This window comes from Arctopsyche grandis, chromosome 6, assembly GCF_051622035.1.
Source record: "Arctopsyche grandis isolate Sample6627 chromosome 6, ASM5162203v2, whole genome shotgun sequence".
Taxonomy (NCBI): Eukaryota; Metazoa; Arthropoda; class Insecta; order Trichoptera; family Hydropsychidae; genus Arctopsyche; species Arctopsyche grandis.
In genome coordinates, this window is record NC_135360.1 from 18467136 (window position 1) to 18489140 (window position 22005).

Here is a 22005-nt window from a genome sequence, read left to right on the forward strand (position 1 = left end):
ACTAGAGATAACTGAAATTTCCGGTCGGCTGATTTTGATGAAATATTTCTATGCCTCGAATATTATACAGAGCCGATCAAAAGTTAAAGGAAGTACTTGTTACGAATATCACAATCAATGAATACTAAATTTATTCCTACACAATATTACCCCATCGTCTTTCACTGATTTAATTGGCCTTTTATGCCATACATTCACTGATGTAATAATATGTATGTACATATGTATAAAATATAAATTTCACGATAATAGTATAAAATATCATATTTATTTTATATTAACTCTCTGCTATATATTTACAGCTGTCTAAATGTCAGGTGCTATGCCATGAATATCAGGGTGAACGTTATTTTTGATTCAATGAAAGTCTGAGGCTTAATAAATCAGTAGCAGTTAAATGTGAAGAATGAGGAGACCACCAAAATTGATTAACACTTGTTGCACTGTGATGGATAAGCAAGTGACCAGAATTTTATTTTATTTCTCCAAACATACTGAATACGGGGTCTTCATAGTTTATGTATTCCTCATCAAAACCTCTATAATTTGAATGATGCCATTACGAAATAAAAACATTGTTCAATATCAACAGAAATAATTATATTCGCGGGAAGCTCCTTGTACACATGCTTCACAGATGCGAGAGAGACAGGGAGGAATTCAGTACGCGTCACGCTCAACGGTCAGTGTGAGAATGATATCCGCCTTGGAATGACGATTCTGCATTATTTTACCTTAAAACATACATTTTAAACTGGGTGCTTCTGCGTCCTGCACAGTTACTAGTGGATTTTTTCAGCACAGTAAAGCAAGTGTTATAGCGAAAAATAATTATATTTTTTTAAAAAGCATGCTGATTGAAAGAAGACGTATAATATTTGTAATTGTAAAAATCTAATAACATATTTTTTATATACATATATAATTAGGAAGAAATAAAGAGATGAATGAAACTAGAATACTGAGCATTTGGGCGTAAGATCGCCTTTTTTAAATCAAAAATGCAACTTTGCCTGAAGAGAAATATCTTCGATCTATGTGTTTTGCCACCGATGACGTATGGATGTGAAACATAAGTGAACGCTAAGATGTTATATATCCAATGCACTCATATAAGTATTTCGACATAATTACAAGAGAAAGAAAACGGCAAACGTGGGTGAGAAATGTAACAAGGGTGGTGAATATACATACATAGTGGAAAAAGTGAAAAAATTAAAATTGCAATGGGCAGGTCACGTAGCTAGAAGAATCGAAGAACGGTAGACAAAAAAGTGCTAGAATGGTACCCGAAATAATATATGTAAATGGGTGAAAAGAAGGCCTAAAAGAATGATGGGTAGACGAAATTAGAAAAACGTGTGGGAAAAAGATAAAAAAGCCAATACATTTCATTAAACGTCTTTTAAGTGTTAAAACGAGTCTGCTCACAATATTTGGAATACAAAATTTTATGTGACATTTTAGTCGAATTTTTTTTTATTGTACTCGAAAAACAATTTTTATATCAATCATAGTGCCAGGGCGGCGACCTTGCTCAAAAAGAAGTACCAGGGCGGCGAACTGGCCCGACTACACCACTGGTGATAAGGAGAGTTGCGCAAAACAGAGACGAATGAAAGCGTATTGGAGAGGCGTTCATCCAGCAGAGAATGATGAATTGTTGTAAATGATAATGATGATGATAGTATATAATAAGAACAGTTTAAATATTTAAAAAATAAAGCTCATAAATGCTTTTACTTACTAAAGAAATACCTACATACTAAACGAAAATTCAATCAATGTTAATTTGAATTCTTGCATGATTTTGTTATTGAGTTAATTTTTAATATAATCAAATCCAGTCATTTAGGAGTGCTGTCAGCTCTGACAACGTGCACTTTGTTTTTCCAGCGAATACTGATGCGGCCAGCGTTTCCTAAAAGTTGGTGTGCGTTTACGAGCCCTTTTTCCCCGCTGACTCAGCGGCCAGTTTGTTTACACGAACGAAAATAAACGGCCCGGAACGGGTCGTCCGTCCGTCCGCAATTTTTGCTTGCAAAACGAAAAGTTGTTTATTTCCGAGTAAGTTTGCAGTGCACCCGCGCATTTATTCATCATCACGTTTTACCACGTGTATGTGCGTTGATCAATTTAATATTTCAACCGAAAATAAATAAGTGGCACGTACTTAAGTTGAAAAAACTGTGCGTATGTATTTTTGACTTGACTTTGATTAACGAAATATTAACACTGCTGTGTGTACGTAAAAGTGTTTTCGTAAGTATAATTGCCGTTCTATTTCCGTTGATGGAAAATGATGAATTCTTAAGGAGTCTTGGGATCGGAATTTCATACGATATATCATACGTACATATGTATGTATGTATATACATATAATATAATGTAATTTATATAATATATGATCGTATTACACAATGACCATCCGTGTACAAAGGTATGCTTATACAAAATTAATTACAGTTATAAGAAATTTATACATATTGGAATAAAAATATAATCAAATATGTATTATATACCTACATACATATACACACTAAGGAATAAAAGCTATAATCAATTTAGTTTAATGTTGAATTAAACCATCGGGAAGTTTAAATATATGTACGTAGGAAATTCAAATGGTCCGCGCTTTAAGTTTTAAAATAAATTTAATACCATTACAAAAAACGATCATTTTTAAGAGAACTTTTTTGATTTAAGAGAACTTTTTTGACTAAGTTTTGATTTAGTAAATATTTCGATTGGCAAATCTGCCACTGCTTATTTTAACCCAATTACATACACCGAGCCAAAAAAATTCGTTTTTCACTAATTGAAGCGGAGACTAATCAATTTTTACTAATTTTGACACGCTTAATTCGAATATGACAATGATTTTTGTTGATTTGCTCTCATTTGTTAGATATAAGCGATTAAAAATATGCGCAAATTTTTGCAGTTTTTTTACTTAAAATCTAGTTTTTCTGTGCCAAAAATGGGTATTGGAATCAAAAGTTAGACATTTTATTATTGATTATGATTTAACATAATTCAATAAAAAAACTTATAATTATAAATATCTTTTAAAAGTCACAAATATGTATTTTTTACACATTTTTACCCGAGCTATCATTTATTGGGCCAGTTTTATATTTCACGACGATTACACGGATTAGTTTTCTATTTCAATTAAGTTGTGATTTTTTATTATTGATTTTTCTAACTGCCGTTTCAAAAATTAATGAAATATAAAATCACTAGTCTTTATTTTAAAGCATAAGATAATAAACTAGATAATATTTTAAAACACAGATTTGTTGCTCTTTAGAGACTTACGAAAGGCAACTACTGCGATACGTTCGTACCAATACGGTTTTCCCAAGGCGGATTTGCAACATTAAACTAAATTTTATATAAACTTAAGCCTTTGCAAAGGTTAAAGGGTGATGGAAACGCCTTGAGAACAAAGTGAAAATTCGGCTTGCTTTGAGCGAAAGAAAAGGAGGATCCTTTTTTGCTTTTATCGTTTAAGCGATTCGCGATAACAAAAAATGGGCTGAGAACTACATTTTTGGTATTTGCTGTGTATTTCTTTTTCCTCTTATTTGAAAAAAATTCGTTCGACTTCCACGACGACGAGAATGGAGGGCCGCCATTAGCCAGACCGTGGCGGCCATTAGTGAAATGCGCAGGGCGGCCCCTAGAAGGACATTATTATTTTTTAAAATAAAAACGTTAAATTTTTAATATTATTTATGCGAATAGGAATCTTTATCTGCGACGGCGAAGGGATTAAAAGCGACACGGCAGACGGAAGATAAATCGGGCTGCTTCTCTCTCGACACATTTTTCAAGTGGATTATAAACGAGAAGGGACGAGAGGCAAGGGGCTGGAACTTTTTGTCCTTATCCTTAAGGGACATGGTCCCTTAACCTTATAATGAAATTGGCTGAACTGCTCGACCGTAAAACCTGGAGAAAACTCGGATTTATACAAGCAATTATTTACCGCTCTCTTCTCGATTTCTAAACATACGTATCTATGTAATAGATACGTACATATGAAAATTTCTTCACATCGAAATATATGTGTACTTGAATATACATATGTACTTAAATATGTACATATATTCAAATGAACACAATAAATTTTTCATAACTAAATTACAGATTGTCGAAATCGAAGACTGAGAAATCAGAATTTAATTAAGGAAAGCTTACAAATATATGAGATTGTAAATAATTGAAACGTACTCTCTAGAACGTGTGCTTATTTAATACGTAATATATTCATGTACGTATGTAGTTTATTTATGGTCTATTTGTACAACGGAATACATCCGAGGGTTCGATCCCGTCGTATTTCATGCAAATTCAACGAAAATTTTCATTTGCAATCGACACAGAGAAATCGCGGATATATTTTCATTTTCTAAAGCTTTCCCTTCCCAGCCTCTCTCGCCTAGCTGGAAACGACAATAGGTACAAAACAAAAGGAGAAAAAATCGGAATTGCGGGAAAACGACGCCGTTCTTAATTAGGATGCAACGTTCTGTTCGCAACTATTGTTTCCTGAATATATAAAATACATACATACATATAGATTACCACGGATATAAAATTTCAATATACAAATATAAACTACACGTAGATATATTTTTATTTAAATAAATGCATTCATTGTAAAATAAAGAATATATATGTACAATATTCGTTCGCCTAAACGAAAACTAAACTTTGTAGAAATACTTTCAATGATCAAGTGAATATTGTAAAATATTCGACGATACTTAAACGGCTGATTATGAGAAATTTAAGACAAGATTTTTGTTTACAAAAGGGTTTTTTGAACAGCGCCGAGAAATTAAAGCTGATATATATGTACATATGCACCAAAAATTCTTCCCTAACTGACTTATATATAAAATATTTACACCTGTGGGGCATTTTTCTTTTCTGGAAATTATATACGCAACTAATAACATACAGTTAGATTAAATTTAATTTCAGTATTGAATTGAATTTTCGATAAATAGCGACATTCAATATATATTAAATAAATAAATAAATAGAATATATGAAAATATGTATATACATTTTTTTGTTTCTTTTATATATAAAGACATCTTATTTATTTATCGTAAATTCGAGTTTATAAGATCTTGAGTTTTCTGATATTACTATGCTACCCACTCTTATCTCTATGATACTGTATAATTTTTTGTAATTGGCCAGGAGAGCGCATTGTGGCTTTCCTGTTACGCTTAATGTACATATATGAATACATCCTGGCATATATGTATGTATGTATATGAATAAATAAATTACCTACAGAATATATTAATATCGTTGTATGATACTTTCACGTACCTAAAAAAATTATGTACATATGAAATTTAATAAACATTTTATATATCAAATATTTGGCCGAATATATTTTCAAAGTAATAAAAAGGCATAAAAGGTCCATCATAAGTGTGTACGACAGATGCCGCGATAAAAGTGAAAGGAAAAGTGAGGCTAATGTCCTGTAAAATATAGATAAAAGCAAACAAATCCTTATATAGATGTTAGATACGTTACAGTCGAATATAAACGATAATGGTTACAAACTACATACATATATGTACATTTGGTATTTTATGCATAGAACAGGCGAGTCCTCGACCATTACAAAATGGACCCATTGCACTACCGTACGTATGTATGTATGTATGTATATGATTTTTTTCAGACGCTAGTTTTCACATTTTTTTTCGTGTTGTCCGAGTGACCTATTTAACTTGCCGTTCGGGTTATTTTCTACGATACGGTGACCTATAAATCTGGTCACTTTCTTTCTGCCTATCTAAAAGAATAAACCGGGAATGCACACGTCGAATATGGAAATATCATACTATAAGATTGGAAAAACGCTTAATGTTTTGTGGCGTAACGAGGAAAGTTATTAAGCGAATGGTACCTACGATGAAAATCCCGATTTAACCCTTTAATCGCACGCGACCGATATGTGGGTCACCGGCTTGAGTACCGGAATGCAATTAAAGACCCCGGGCGAAAAGCCGGGAAATCCCGAGAAGATACTTCAATCTTTAAATTGGTAGCTCGATGAAGGGGAAAACCGCAACCAAGTTATAATACACCGAGTCTGTGTTCAAAATCACGATATACATATTGCTGTGTATATTGCGAAAAGTTCACATGGATGGTAGCAATATACGGAATAGTGCAATTATAATCAATTTGTAACATTATTGAAATTGGGATTCCTGTCGTACGCATTCCACATATACCCTTAATTATTTCGACATTATACATATTGTACACCTTGCTAATTTTGACAAGATTAATACACTTATTGTAGTAATAATATTTTCATTAAGATAGTCATGGCATTTAAATTGGTCCAAATATTGGTTTTCCAAATATATGTAGTCGAAGTAAGCTACATACGTATATATGTACAAATCATATATGACTATATTCATTTCATATATCATAATATACAGTGTCTTCACAGGTTACCCCAATATGACACTGTGGCCAGACATATGAATATTTATTTTCGTCTCTGTGTAGGCATTTGATATACATACATACGTACATGTAATTTTGTGTATAAATAAAAATTTTGATTCCATATTTACGAGAATATGCCGTGAGACTCTGAACTATCCAGTTAATATAATATAATGTATCGAAATAATAACTACTTTTTATGATGTTTCAATTTACAATGTTCTATATTGCGTAATATGCAGAAATTGTGGTGCAATAATATAGTAATACAAAAAATGGAAGACCGAATTTTGCTTATGCCTTGAAACATTTCGTACGCGTTTTGTCTCTAAAATGATAATGTAATCATTATATTTCCAAGATGACATTAAATCGTTCCGATTATCACGCCTTATCAAGTTCAATTGACATTTCTCTACGCCTATTCCTGTATAATTCCGTGTCGTGAAAGCAATTTTCATACATTTCAAGACAAAGCGTTCCCTTATTAGATTTTCGCGCCACACGCTAGCTCGTCAAAAGGATTGCCTTATTATTATTATTGCTACTATCGTGACAATTGATATCTTTTGGGAGGATGGAGGATATGCGTAATAAAATTCGAGCGAAAATTTTCGCTAGGGATTCGTGCTAAAGCTGAAAAGAAAATTTAATTAACTCACTCCGGTTAAACGGCCGGGAATTTGATATATTAATATGGGTTGCGGCTCGCTATGATTTTATCATTTTTGCGACGAAAAAGGGACAATTTTACATTTAGTAATTCCCTAGGCTAAAATGACATATTCGTAGTACATACATACATACAATATCTCATATAATCCTACACATATGTAGAGAAAAATCTGGCGAGTGCTCTAAAAATAGCATATGAGTTATCTAAAATTACACCCGGTTGCGAATAGCTTCTCATCAATTTTAAAAAAAGAAATCGAATGTAAAATTAGCTCTAATGATATTGATAAATACGTTTTGATTCTGAAGTATATGTAATCATAAAACCACAACAGAAAAGTAAGATGAAAGTCAACAATAATAATGTATGCTTTATCATGAAAGCAGTGCAAATAACATATGTATGTACATACATATGTGCCATTATATTTGAAAGTGGCGGAAATCCAATTTTCAGTTCCAAAAAATACTATTTCTGTTTGATTCAATTCACAAATTGTTATCACTTCTTTTAATTCGATATGTCCAGAATCCCCAAAAGCAGAATAAATATATTACAGGCCGCCAGTATTTTTATTTATTGTTAAACGCAAAACATTATATTTAATGTTTTGCGAAATATTTCTCGAAGTGAAGAAAAATGGACTTATACTACTTTCAAATATAACGGATCATATATACATACATACGTATATATATACATATATACGTACATATATACATATATCTTTCCGCTGTATTGTTATTACAATTATTTGATTGGATGTAATAATCAATTTGGTGTATAATATATAAAGATTCCAATAAAGCTTTTGGTAACTAACAAAGGAATCATATTCTATACAACCAGCAAGTATCTTATATAGAAATTTTATACAAGTTGATCTACGTATATAATATTATATAATTAGCTCTATCACCACATAGGTCGAAATAATTGGTGTAATTATACTTGTTAAATTTCAGGTACCCTGTGATATATTAAATAGATGACTGAAAAACTTGATTATCTTTGTTTCAAACTGGCAGAATTCCACATTTAAAATTTAACGATTAAATTATCGAAATCACCTACATTTCGATAAAACCTCAGAAATGTAAAGTTAATGACGTTTACAATGATAAATTCGAATCGAAGCACTGTCATCAAAATTTAGCAAAACTATCGCCAAAATTGAATCACACAAAAACATACATCGACAAATTCAATTAAATCGCAAGTATGAGATGTGGGTTTGGTAGCTTTTAGTGAGCATGTATGTAAGTTGCTATCGAAGTAAAGTAACTCGGCGGCTAGATGTACTTAACAATATAATATAATAGATGTAATCTTGATGGAAAAGTTTGCTCACACACAGCAACAACTTCGATACGGACACCAAATTATTTAGCACACAAACGAGCGTTGGTAGTATTACATGTATATATTAACACTTTTCACAGATCACTTGTACATGATATATATTATATGAAATGTGGCGTAAAATTGTAATCCAAAAAACAATACTTGAAAATTGCGGAGCGCGTGCGCGATGCAGAAATAGAGATTAGAACAGTGAGTGATATAGAGGACTAAATAGGCTCAAGATCAGAGGTGCTCAAGCGGAGGCTGTAGACGTCCGGCCGACGCGAAGGGCGTCCGTTTTGTGAGGCGTCGGGACGCCCAGAGTCACTCCCGCCAACCCTCCCTCTTCCTGGGAACCCTCCGCTCCTCTCCTGGACTGGAATCAGACCGTGAATCACGCGCCGATACCATCGCGGAACATTAATACCTGCTACGAAGGTTGGAAACACCTGCCGACGACGAGTTGAGGGCATCTGTTCAGGGCAACGCACATATGTATGCGAAGGTCTGGATTCGTTTCCCTTTCCTTTAAATTATGTGTACGATCGGAATATTATCTCTTCATTAAATATGTATAGGGGAAGGCCATTTAACGTTTATTTTCTTGTACAGAGTATTTTAAATGCAAGCTATTAAAACACCATTTTATTTGAAAATCTGCAATTTCGAAAATACCGATGCCGGTAGTATCGGTATTCGACCTTAAATAAGCCTTTAACCCTTTGAGTGCTGACGTCTTTCTGTTGAAATCCCGCCACGCTTAAAATTTCGCCAACATTTTCAACTTGAATTATTTAGAAATCCAATAGAAAGCAGGTATAAAAATTGAAGCTGATCCAAGCAAACCCTAGATCACTACCGCCGAGGATTCCAAGTTTTGTATAGATGTGTTTAGACTCTCTAATATATCTTTCAACAATCTAATATATATTTTCGAAAGAGACTATGTATGTACATATGTACATACATACATATGTATCTTTGGTTGAAAAGTCAAAATTTCTATGACGACGAATCGATTTTTTTTTCGATTAAAATAAATTTAAATAAAAAACAAATGGATATTTACTATTACATTCACCATGTTTACAATGTTTATATTACAAATACTGAACGAAGCCGGGTAAAACAACTAGTATAAAATAAATAAAATAAGTCTATTAATCAATGTATTTAGTTCCATCTTCTTCATTGTTGTTAAAATTTAATGCTCACAATCTTAATTAAGTTAGGGATTTCCATCGGAAAATTCTGCTATGGTTATAAATTCATAAATTCCGGTGTAAAGCAGTCTTTATAAACGTTGGCAAATGAATGACACGGATTACACGACCCATGTTCAATGCTACCTGGAAAGGCTTAGTGGATAGTATTCTTGTTTACTTTGTACATGCTCAAAATACAACGCTTATCGGCGTTTTTCAGGCCCATGGACTTGTTTGCAAAACGCCGATCGGCGTTGGCCAACATTCAACATTCAACAAAAAAGAAATACCGATAGTATCGATATTTTTCATATTCGTACATTTTATTTGTCGAAAACGACATCTCCATGGCTAAAAACTATGAAAACAACCATGCCATCTTATCAATTCCCGATAAATCATCACCAATGATATCGCTGTTCTTCAGGTCTTGTACGGGCACTACGGAATCACCACTCCGTCTCCCAAAATTGTGAATTGGGCTTCTGAATCTCTCACATTGAGACCACCAATTCGTGAGGCTTTTTTCTATTTAAACGCCTCTGCTGGTGAGTTATGTCCAGTAACTGCAAAGCTTCTATGTTAGGGTAAGACGGTGCAGTCTCAAGTCGTGCCTCCCGGCGCATTCTCGGATAACTTCTCCCACGGTTTGGATTTTGAGGTTCTTGTGGATCTCTAAGTTTGTGACAAAGCGATATGCATCGGTGATGATCCTCAGAAACTGGTTTTAACATCTTTGCACATATTCGATGTTGGATAGCTTACTGCATCCCCACAATTGAATGCCATATGTACATGTTGGCTTCACAATTGCCTGTATATTAATCTTTTGCAGTGCATGTATAATTTGAAGTGTCTTCCTATTAGCCAGTACACCTCCCTATGTTTGATTCGAATGTGCTCTATTTTTACTAGCCTCTTCTTACTTCACTTCCGATTTTTTCGTCTGACGAAATTTTTTTATGTAAGCCTTGAGTCAAGATGCAGTCCTATGCAAATATTTGGAAGAGAAAACTTGTGGAATTTGTACCCCGTTGATGAAATGCATACTCGATATTGAAGGAGTTATTATTTTATAAATTGTTTTCGATCTCTCTTTATCACGCCACACGTCTGTAAAATTGTTTTAATTTTTACGTTTTCCCATACATATCGTTAAATACAATGTTCGGCAACATTTTTATTTCATTTTTTAACAATGAATAGCCATACTATCCAATAGTTCAAAACATCTCAAGCGAGGTCTAATTTTAGAATTATAAATAGGTTTTTGAGCTTTTTTTCTTATTTCATTTTTTACACTAACATTTCAATAAGATTGTACTACATATACTAGCAAAATAAATAATGTGCAAAATAGACAATGATTACTGAATTTGTTGCTATTAGAATAAACATTTGATGATTTTTATAACATTATCTGTATGTTCGGTTAAATTCATTTAAAAAATTAAGCTCAGGCGAGGCCGAATCGATCGAGAGCGAGCAAGAAATTTTATACATGGGATATTCACACAACCCTCCCTCACTAACCCAATCATACTGATGAGTACAGACAAATTGGAAATGCTTGCAGATAGACTGGTACTATTTTCAAATGATATTTTTTTTACGAAAATTCCTCAGAATAGTTATGAGTATGTCAAATACGCTATTATGGTTAATTCTTAAACTGCAAAATTTTATTACTACTATTTTTCTAGATGTAAAAACTTTGAACATCGCGATATTTTTTTTAACGGAAACTTTCGGGGAAATTGTTTGTTCATCGTTTGACTGAAAATTCGCATAATTTTTCGGAATCGTCAAATTCACAACCTTCATAATAACGCGTTCGGCTGTTAGCATCCCCCCACATTTTACCATCGGGGAGGACTGTTCTTTGTTACGCTCATATTTTCAACAGAAAAGTGAAAGAAAAAAGTATTTTCTTCTATTTTCGTCGCAACGTAGAAAAACAACTGTCAGTTTCTTTTGTCGATGTACATAAATGCGTGTGTATGTTTGCTTTTTATTTTCTTTTCTTCACTTCTTTTCCCCGCAAATGGAAGAAGCGGCTAGGGATTTCAATCGGACATTACACGCGAAAGATATGTATAGCATGTTTGTATTTGTAGAGAAATACTTACTCAGCAAAAAAATCATAAACACACACAGAAATTTAAATAATAATAAAATACATAAATACTGAGTACCATAAACTGGATGTGGATATGAAATGAAACATTTGCAATTTCCTTGAAACAAATATATTTTCCCGTTATGAAGCAACAGGTATAATTTATATATAATATTGTAGCGTGGGAACATGGGAGAGAGTATGCACTGTCTAAGTGCATTCGTGGATGACCAGTAGAAGCCATGGATTAGGCTAAAGGGACTCAGTGAGTTCTTACAGAACGGGGTGAGTGCATTACACAATAGACACAGCAACAGATCGGGGATGCTATGTTGGGCAACTCGTCCTTTGGTACACACGGTAGATCAAGTATTCTGGAGTGAGCGGTGATCTCGTGTGTACCCCCTGAATCGTTGTGAAGCGACTTTGGCTTTTCATTTGGATTCTGAACCCACCCCTTCGCAACAATATGTACAAATGTACATACATCATATCTTCAAGTAATCACAGAAACAAAGAAAAAAAATAAGTTGAATAAATAAAATCACGTCTTGAGAAGTATTGATCATTAGAATATTTTTTGCAGTTATAAAAACTTTCAGCATATTATTTAGAATAATTTAGATCGTTTCCACGTATTATATAATAATACTATACATATGTACATATAACTTATAGACAATTGGACTTTAGAGAGTTAATAAACCCAACTACAACACCTTACATACATATATTTCACTTAGCACCAAGTAATTACGCAAAATACATACAGAACTGTTACTAAATTAAATAGGACACACACATACGCAAAATCGGATACATTAAGACGAACAATAGGACATAACCGTTAATGGAGTACCCCATTTACGAGGATTATTCTCTCGTTTTCCTTTTATTTTGCCTCAATTATTTTCGGTAAGTATTTTTATTTATAGACAGTATAAAATATTTCCCTTCATTTAATTTAGATGCATGTAGTATATGTACAATTAGTAATGGAGAAGATTATTAAAAAAAAATCATGTTTACTTATAAATACATATATATGAAATTCTGAATAGTAGGCTACATTTTTGATCATATTTAAAATAACGCAAAAAGGTTTGACACGACTTTTTCAGTGGCTGAAAAATGGGTCTACCGTGTTGTTCGTGACCTCTAGCTCAGGTACCCGACACGCTTTCACGAGTGCTCTCTCCTCGAAAACACCGACACTCCACAATTTTATACCTAAAGTCCGTTTAAACGAAAACTCCTTCTCATAGAATTTACATTTCGAATAATTAAAATCGAACGCACAATCAACAACTTTTGAATAAATTCACTTGATGTCCTACTTTCTTCCTATTTTCAAGGTATCTTTTAAAAGTACGCAGAATTTCGACATGTTTTCCAATTGTAGAATTGAGCAACAAATTGCGTTGAGAAAGTATTGAATTGAAAACTTTCAAACGAGGCAGAAGGATGTCTCGAAAAACTTTTGAAGTACAGTATCCGAAGATTGAATGAAACGAGTTTCAATTTAAATTAAACTTTTCGGCAACCGTGAAACACATAAGAGTGCATTGATTTTTCTTAAATAATATCATCAGCATGAGCTTTCACCGTCCAATCTTCTATTATTGCTTATCTTGCGCAAATTTCATCTGTTTTATTTCAAACACTTCATCAACGTCCACTAAGCCTGCCTTTCTTTATTCTATTAAATATATTATTGGTTAGAATTCGAGCAAGTTTTTTGCTACATCGTTTTTTTTCTAATTTAATTACATGTCCTTCTCCACTATATCAACTGCTTTCGAAACTGTACTTTTGCACTTGTTCTTCTTTAGATTCAGCTTTATTATTTTCTCATACACGTGTCATAAAATTCATTCTTCAAAATATTTCTATAAATACGCATTTTAACTGCCCTTACTTTAATTTAATTGCACTTTTACTTTATTACATACATAATCAGATGCTCGCCAAAGAGAATTAAGTGTCCACACGCGTTCAAAACACGTAATGTACCATTTCATAGAGTAAATATAGGAAATAAGTGAATGAAAGAGAGATTGACCAAGAAAAAAATGTGAAAAGGTTTCCATCATTAGAGAAGGACTCATTGCACTGAAAATGATGGGCTACTGTCACTGAAATTTTTCCTAAAAAACACCTCTCACTACACTCTTTTTGGCTTCATGGCATATAATTTATAGTGTATCTTAAAAGAACATGAAATATAAATTTTTAGTTGATATTTTAACTGTATTGAAAGTTCTATATTAATTTTCTGTGAAAGAGCAGTTTTGGCATGAGCTATGAATATTCAAACTTTTCTGAAAAACGATAAAATTTATCATGCGCTCCACATTACTGATATTGTCAAACTTTGTGCTCACATTGCGAGATAAACTATATTTTATTTTCGATCGTAAAATGCGACAACGTGAAAATTTTGCATTTGATTGACGTAGTAGTCCGGATAACAAGACGAGTTTATCCGGAAAAGTTGGTATGCGACCCAAAGAGAAGGAGGGGAAAGTTGACGTCTTAATTGCATGTCAACTCCACGTACATATTACGTTCTACTTGTGTGATAAAATAATTTATTGTGTAATACGTATTATTAATGTGATAAAATTATTTATATTAAGTATTATTCATATTGCAGATAATTGTTATCGACGTTGATCGTTCAAATTAGATTGCTTGTTAGGGCCGATGTTGATCATCTATATCAGGTCAACAATTTACGACGACACGATAATGATGACGGTGGAAATTTTTGACTTGAAATTGAACCGTTATTGAATTGACCCAGTTTTGCTTTGATCTGAAGACGCAAAAAATGTACTCGTCAAACGACTACTGCCTGTCGATTCAATTTATATTTTCATTTTATTATAAAAGCGAACTGAGTACGATTGAATTGTGCACTTAAATATCTATCATATCAATTGAAAAATAAATCGGAATATTTATTTATATGCATGTACATACATATGTATGTATGTAGTACAAGTACATATGTTAGTACAAATATGAAATAAATAGTTTAGAATCGTGCTTTTTACGTAGTAGGAAATTATGTTTTGTACGATGTTGAATTATAGTCGAAAACATGTTTTGGAAATCCGGATGCAATCCGGAATTCAGGACACGTCCTCTCCTATTATTTCACTGTCGTTTCCCAGTCATCGAGAGCTTCCCCAGGATGAAGAAGACATTTTGAACGTAACGCGTGGGAAATGTTTTCACCCTTCACAGAGGGTGGAAGGTGAGGGAAAACAATAAATCCGACGTCCTATCACATCTACATATGTATATGCATGAACGTACATATGTACATACGTATGTATGTAGACACATACATATGTAGATGCACATATTTTTTTCTCATTTTATATTTTAATTTCATTTAAGTATTTTTTACTAGAAAGTTACGTCGTGTAATAAACTACATATGTAAATCCAAAATTCTAAATTCACCGTTAATGAAAACTAATACAGTTTACATCATCCAGCACTGTACGCCAACAACTCGGTACAAAACTGCACGGAAACGACTACTTCTATTCGTACTATACAGCACTGCCCATTTTCGACACGTTCATACTTGTTTTGGACGAGTGCAAGGCAAAATTGGCTTACATATACATACATCACAGAGCGCATCGATATGACGGAACATTGCTTGCGTCGTATTATCGAGTCAATATTGTCACAATATGATGTTTCAGAACAATAATCATATGCACGTGGCAGCACTTTCATTATAACGGGTGCACTCGCCACTCTGACGTAACGTCATGCGTAAATATATGTATTTAAAAAGAAAACCTTGCTTGATACGTTTCGGTGACATGTACTGCAGTATAATATGAATATATCGTGTCGGTTACTGCAGTTCCGAATACGTTACTAATTATACATTATGAACATATGTATGAATGTGTATATACTAAATATCTATAATAATGTTTTCACGTGTCTATCAGTATACATATGTATAATATATAGAAAACTGCAAAGATATGAAAGTGTTCCCCGATGAAAAGTTTAATAAATGTACAACAACAAAGTTTAAAACAATGAAATGAAAATATGAATACATTATTATAATTAAGTACCCTGCAAATGTCATACATAGATGTTCCACTAATACGGTTATATGTATGTATTTAAATCACATAGAATGGACGTTACCATACGATACATTGAACTTTTAATGAACATTGAACATTTTTAAGTGGGGGGGGGGAGGGGGAGTGTGAATTTATTGTAAGTTTTAGTGTGGCATTTATATAGAACGCACCGAACAGAATCGTTCAATCTTCGTGTACGAGAGTTTTTTTGGCGCATTAGCAATGGATGGTAATGCAAAATCGCGAGCGGTGCGTGTGTTGGGGTGTAAACAACCCCTACGAACACGTGGTGGCATTAATGGATGGCTAGACCATCCATCAACCGTCTGTCACAGTCGCTGATAACTCGATAGCTCAAACTGAAAATAACGCACAACTCGATTGCTCAAGAATTATCCCGGGAAAATGGCGAGGCCGGAAAAGCGCTACCTCTGGATGAAAGTTGGAATTGTGATTCGCTACACTTATACGGCGAGCGGATGCACACGGTCGGGATTAGTGAAAGAGAATAAATTTATATTGGATAAAACATATCATGCGGAATGAAAATGGAAAATTATACATATAATACAGTTTAATAAAAAGTTTTACAATTCGAGAGAAATCTGTCCCGAGGAAAAGAAATCGCATAAATTTATTAAGGGTTTATAAATTATGAAGAAAAGTTTTTCCACCGTACTACGTACATACTAACATACCTACCTAGCGAACGAGGAATACGTCAAGATTATCTTCCGGGGTTGGTTTCATCGAAAAACTTTGTACGAGGTGAAAATTGAATTTTTTCCTATTTTCTCTGGAAGTTATGAAATCTACGACCGTCGTTAGTACTTCTTTATAGTGCACTTAAAAGTAAATTGCGGAAACTTTTCAATATGTAGTTACATAGTAAATTGCGCAAACATTCAGGGCTGTAGTAAAAAACACTACTACTATACATATGTACTACTACAAAAAAATCTATTGTGAAAATTTTAATCCTTCATTAAAAACTCAAGCTGTCTGTGGCGTGTATTTTATTTATTTTATTTTAAAAAAAATCAATACCACAGAGACTTGACAGGTTGCCCCAAAGCGTCAATGTGATTTTAATACAAATAATAAAAATCATAAATAAAAAAAACATAAGAAAATAATAAAAATCATAAATAAAAAAAAAACATCATAAATAAATAATAAAAATCAAGTAAAAAATATGTACACAAAATAAAAACAAAGAAATAAGATTGAAAAATTTATATCGTGCTATTTAGGATGTGTTCCACCAACTCAACATAACTGGCATCGAATAGGTCCAAGTAATGTGCCAGTAAGTTAAGGAGTCGAACAGCTCTCGAGAGGGGGGAGTTCATGAGCACGTTTGATTTAGCCCTAATAGGTAAAAATATATCATGTTTTCTTAAAACTCTACGATTTTCCGGGGCCCAGAATTTTAGTTTCTCCAGGATAGTGGGATTGTGAATCTCTCCTCTAAGTAATTTTACGAAATGTTTCCCAAGAAATAAATCTCTTCTCTTTGCCAGGGAGTTGAAACCCAAAGATCCCAAGACAAAGGCACTAGGGAACAGATATGGATAAAATCCAAATGTCTTCAGATATAAAAATCTAAGGAATTTCCTTTGGACTCGTTCCAACATTAGAGAGTAACGAAGTAGATAGGGAGACCATATAATGGAGCCAAACTCGAGCACACTGCGAACTAATGTACAATATAAGAGACGAATGGCAGTGAGCCCTAGTTCGGACGAATTACGGATTACGAATCCAAGGATTTTTGTTGCCCTATCACAGATATTCTCAATGTGAATGTTGAAACTCCAACTATTTTCGAAGACTATTCCCAGATCAGATATAAATAATTCTCTCTGAAGAAGAGAATCATGAAATTTATACGGATATTTAATAGGAGAACGAGAACGAGAGTAAGAAATGACCCGACACTTTAGGATATTGAAGGGAAGTTTATTAACATTAGCCCATTCATAAATAGAATTCAAATCCTCTTGCAAATAAAGAGCGTCAGGTAAATCAATTATTCTCTTATAGATTTTTAAGTCATCCGCATATAATAAAAATTTAGAATGGTGAATAGAAGATTGAATATCGTTGATAAATATTAGGAATAATAAAGGGCCAAGATTTGATCCTTGGGGAATCCCAGAAGTGGCAACATACTCATAAGAAAAGCAACTCCCAAACTTAACGAATTGACGTCGATCCTGTAAATAAGAAATAAAAAGAATGATAAATTTTTCATTAATGTTTTATCATAATGTAGAAGAAAGTACTGGACCACATCGGATGACTTGCAACTTAGTTGCGCCACCAGATTAAATGTATGCAGTTGTATGGAGATGCCACGCCGGGAAATTCACTGGTTGGCCAAGCAATAAAATTCCCCAGTGATTACATAGTGAAAGAATTATGAACACGTGTAGCTACATCGTCACATATTGAACATATTGAAAACTTTTATAGGTATTACAATATTATGCACTGTGATTGTTTTGTATTGGTAGGTAAATTGCGGGTTTTTTTTAATATGTAGAGCAGTGATGTGCGGTTGTTTTAGTGCTATATTGCCCCACTACCGTCTCGTTCTACAATAAAAGTGTTTCTCAGACTGTATTCGTTGGGGGGGGGGGGGGTGATGGCTTCATGTAGAGGGCTTTATTGGTCGACTTCTATGAACTTTAACGTGGACTTAAATAGGTATTAGTGAGTGGTTTCTTGGCCAATTTTGATTGCCTGCGATGATTACATGAAATTGAATGTTATTTAAATAATTGTAATTTGTTATATGTGTGTATATGTAATATCATCGTAGCATTATACATATGTATGTATGTACGATCAGGATTCGAAGGATTCCAAATGTTGCACGTGGATTAGATCAAATTGCCTTTATTTCACGTCTATCCAGGCTGCTAAAGGGAAAAATCCCCACACACGGTTGCATGCTAGTTCTCAAACACTCTGCCCATACACACTATGCACTCTGCACCATGCATGCTCGATAACCACTCACTGTGCACGTTCAAAAATCTTTCCTATTTGTACATATATACATACATACATCCAATAGTATAGTAATAATGATCCGAATATTGTATTGTAATGATACGATTTTAGGGTATCTCTTATGAGACAGATTTTTAACATGAAATGACTTTGATATTTACAACATTTAAACTTTTTAGAGACGAAATTAAAAAGGAAAAATATCTACCTATTTATTTATATTCTTTGTATATTTTTATAATATTTATTACACTAAACTATTAAATTACTCGAGGCTAAAATTTTTTGCCCACGAATAAAATCATCCGACCGATTTCATCGTGTTGTGAACAAAAATCTGTTGGCAAACAAGTTGTAGCCTTAATGATTTAACTTTTCGTTCATTCTCCCGTTTTTCCGCACTTTCGACATGTTTCGAAAGCACACCGAAAAGTTACATTTAATACATATAAAATATATAATCAGTCGAATGAATAATGCACCCTATTCTAAAAATCAACGCGTGGATGAGACCGGGAACTCTCATCCAGCATCCAATATAAATTATAATCCGTCTCGCGTGATATACGGACAGTCTCAAATATCCTCATTACGGTCAATTTTCCACTTGAGGGGTGCGATCGGTACGTAGGCGTAGGAGCAAATTGCCGGGCCCGTCCTCGGGGGGTTTGTTATTTCATTAAAATTATGTTTAACGACAGCTAGCAGGAGCAATACGACCCTCGTTCCGGGCACGATGTTCCTGGGGGGAGCATTGCTCACGCTCGCGGTTTAAATAACTTACAAATTCCCCACGTCATACTTTCTCACCCACATCATCACAGCCCCGATTACCCGGGAAACTCGAGTACAATTTATCGACATGGCATTCAATTTGGAGGTAAATTCGAAGTGATTTACAAAGCTAATTTTTAAAAGATGAGAATAATTATCTAATTAGATATTGAAATTTGACGATTTTCAGTATTGTATATGATATTTATTCGTTCAATGTGAAACAACATCCGTATTGAATATTGCGGCTTTATGATTTTTCTACAGTAAAGAGAGGGCGCTTTGAACATTTTTCTCAATAAATGTATACTTTTACGACCGCCTCTCGGGAAACTTTTTATGTAAAATATCCAATAAATCTTAAGTAACTGAAGCATATTGAATATACGTATATATTGCATCATAATAAATATTCCAATTTCATTTTTAAAATACGTCTTTTCATTTATAAAACTTACAAAGAACCCAACTTTTTTTCCCTTTATAATTTAAGCCTAATAATACATGTACCGGTATATTTTTGTGTTGTTCTTAATATATTTTGGCAATAATTAGATTTATTGCAAGATATATATATATATATATATATATATATATATATATATATATATATATATATATATATATATATATATATATATATATGTAGAATTGATTTTTAAACGAGCCGTAGGTATAGTTGGTCAAGCTGGGATAAAGTGTGTGTGGTATGCATGGGAAAGACCGGATGCGTGTTGTTATGGTCACTTGTTTGAGAACAAGCCCGAAGCATGTACAATAAATACATAGTTCTGACTTAATCTGCGTTTCACTTGGAATCCTTCACATCCGGATCCTATGTATATATATATATATATATATATATATATATATATATATATATATATATATATATATATATATATATATTTAAGAAGACATATGTATGTATATGTATATGTTACAGTCCAAGTGTTTACTGCAGTTCATTCATGATCACACTAGCTTGTTGGTTCATGAACTATAGGTTTTAATTTAAATGCTTCCATTTAATTTAAAATTTAATTTAAAACAATCAAAACTTCCACAACGTATCACATGAAACTTTGAAATGTCAATATGCTTTAAAAAAAACATTTCAAATGGGAAATCCCATGGAAACCGCATTTCCCGTTTAAACTGATTTTCAAAATATTTCTAACCGAATATGCATATATATGTACATACATAGAAGACAGATAATAGCGGATGAATAAAACGCTTTAGAATATTATAACTTATGGCTAATAGACAATTAATTATAAGTATTTTAAAACAATACAAAATCACAATCAATTAGAAAAAACATCTGAATATTGATTCCCATACTCACTTTGAGCATAGCAAGAAAAAACGTCTGACTATTGATTCCCATACTCACTTTGAGCATAGCAATACTAGATTTTGAATTAAAGACCGCAAAAGCCAAAAAACTGTAAAAATTGCGCATTTTTTTAAACGCTCATATCTCGTAAAGGAGACCCAACCAACAAAAATAATTATCATATTCGAATTCAGTGGGTCATACTTAGTAAAGATTGGTTAGCCTCCGCTCTGGTGATTTTTTTTTGTTGCTCAGTGTAGTTTGTGCATGAACAAACTAATTCGTTTATCAATTAATTTTTATTTTGTATACAATAAAACTGGCCAGTTTGGTTATGAACAAACTGATATGTTCATAAACGAACAAAATGTACACTTGGACTGTAACATAAATATCATATACCTGCAGCATGGACTACTTGTTACCATATAATGCTTTCAAACAAAGTGACCACGGATTTGATCCCACTGGTTGTTGCTGACCAGGCCTTGGATATGTGACAAATTGGCAACCTTTTCCTATCTCGCTCGCGTATTCGAGATATTCAGCGTCACGATTTTTTTTTGCTAATTTGTATAAATGCTGCAAATTTATCTATATATGTATCTGTGGATGTTGATCGTATTTCCCTTGTATAATACTTACAATGATAATGTACAATGTTTGACCATAGATGTCGTGTTTAATGTAAAATGTATAATAATTATGTATTATATGTATAATTAATATTTCTCGATCTGTATAATATACTAGTCGCATTGTAGCGATCTGTAATGACAATTTTGCATAATTGTTTGAATAAAACTAATTCAATAATTATTATTGAATATATATTTTTGAAAACGGGTGCAGAAGCGGAGGAAAATATATCTCGTGGTGAATAACTCGCA

At 33.1% G+C, this 22005-nt stretch overlaps 1 protein-coding gene across 1 annotated transcript in view; it reads right to left on the bottom strand.

Moving 5' to 3' along the window:
* LOC143912634 (tolloid-like protein 1) overlaps window positions 1-22005 on the bottom strand; it is a 108498-nt gene that overhangs the window by 40881 nt on the left and 45612 nt on the right. The gene's annotated exons all lie outside the window — the stretch shown is intronic.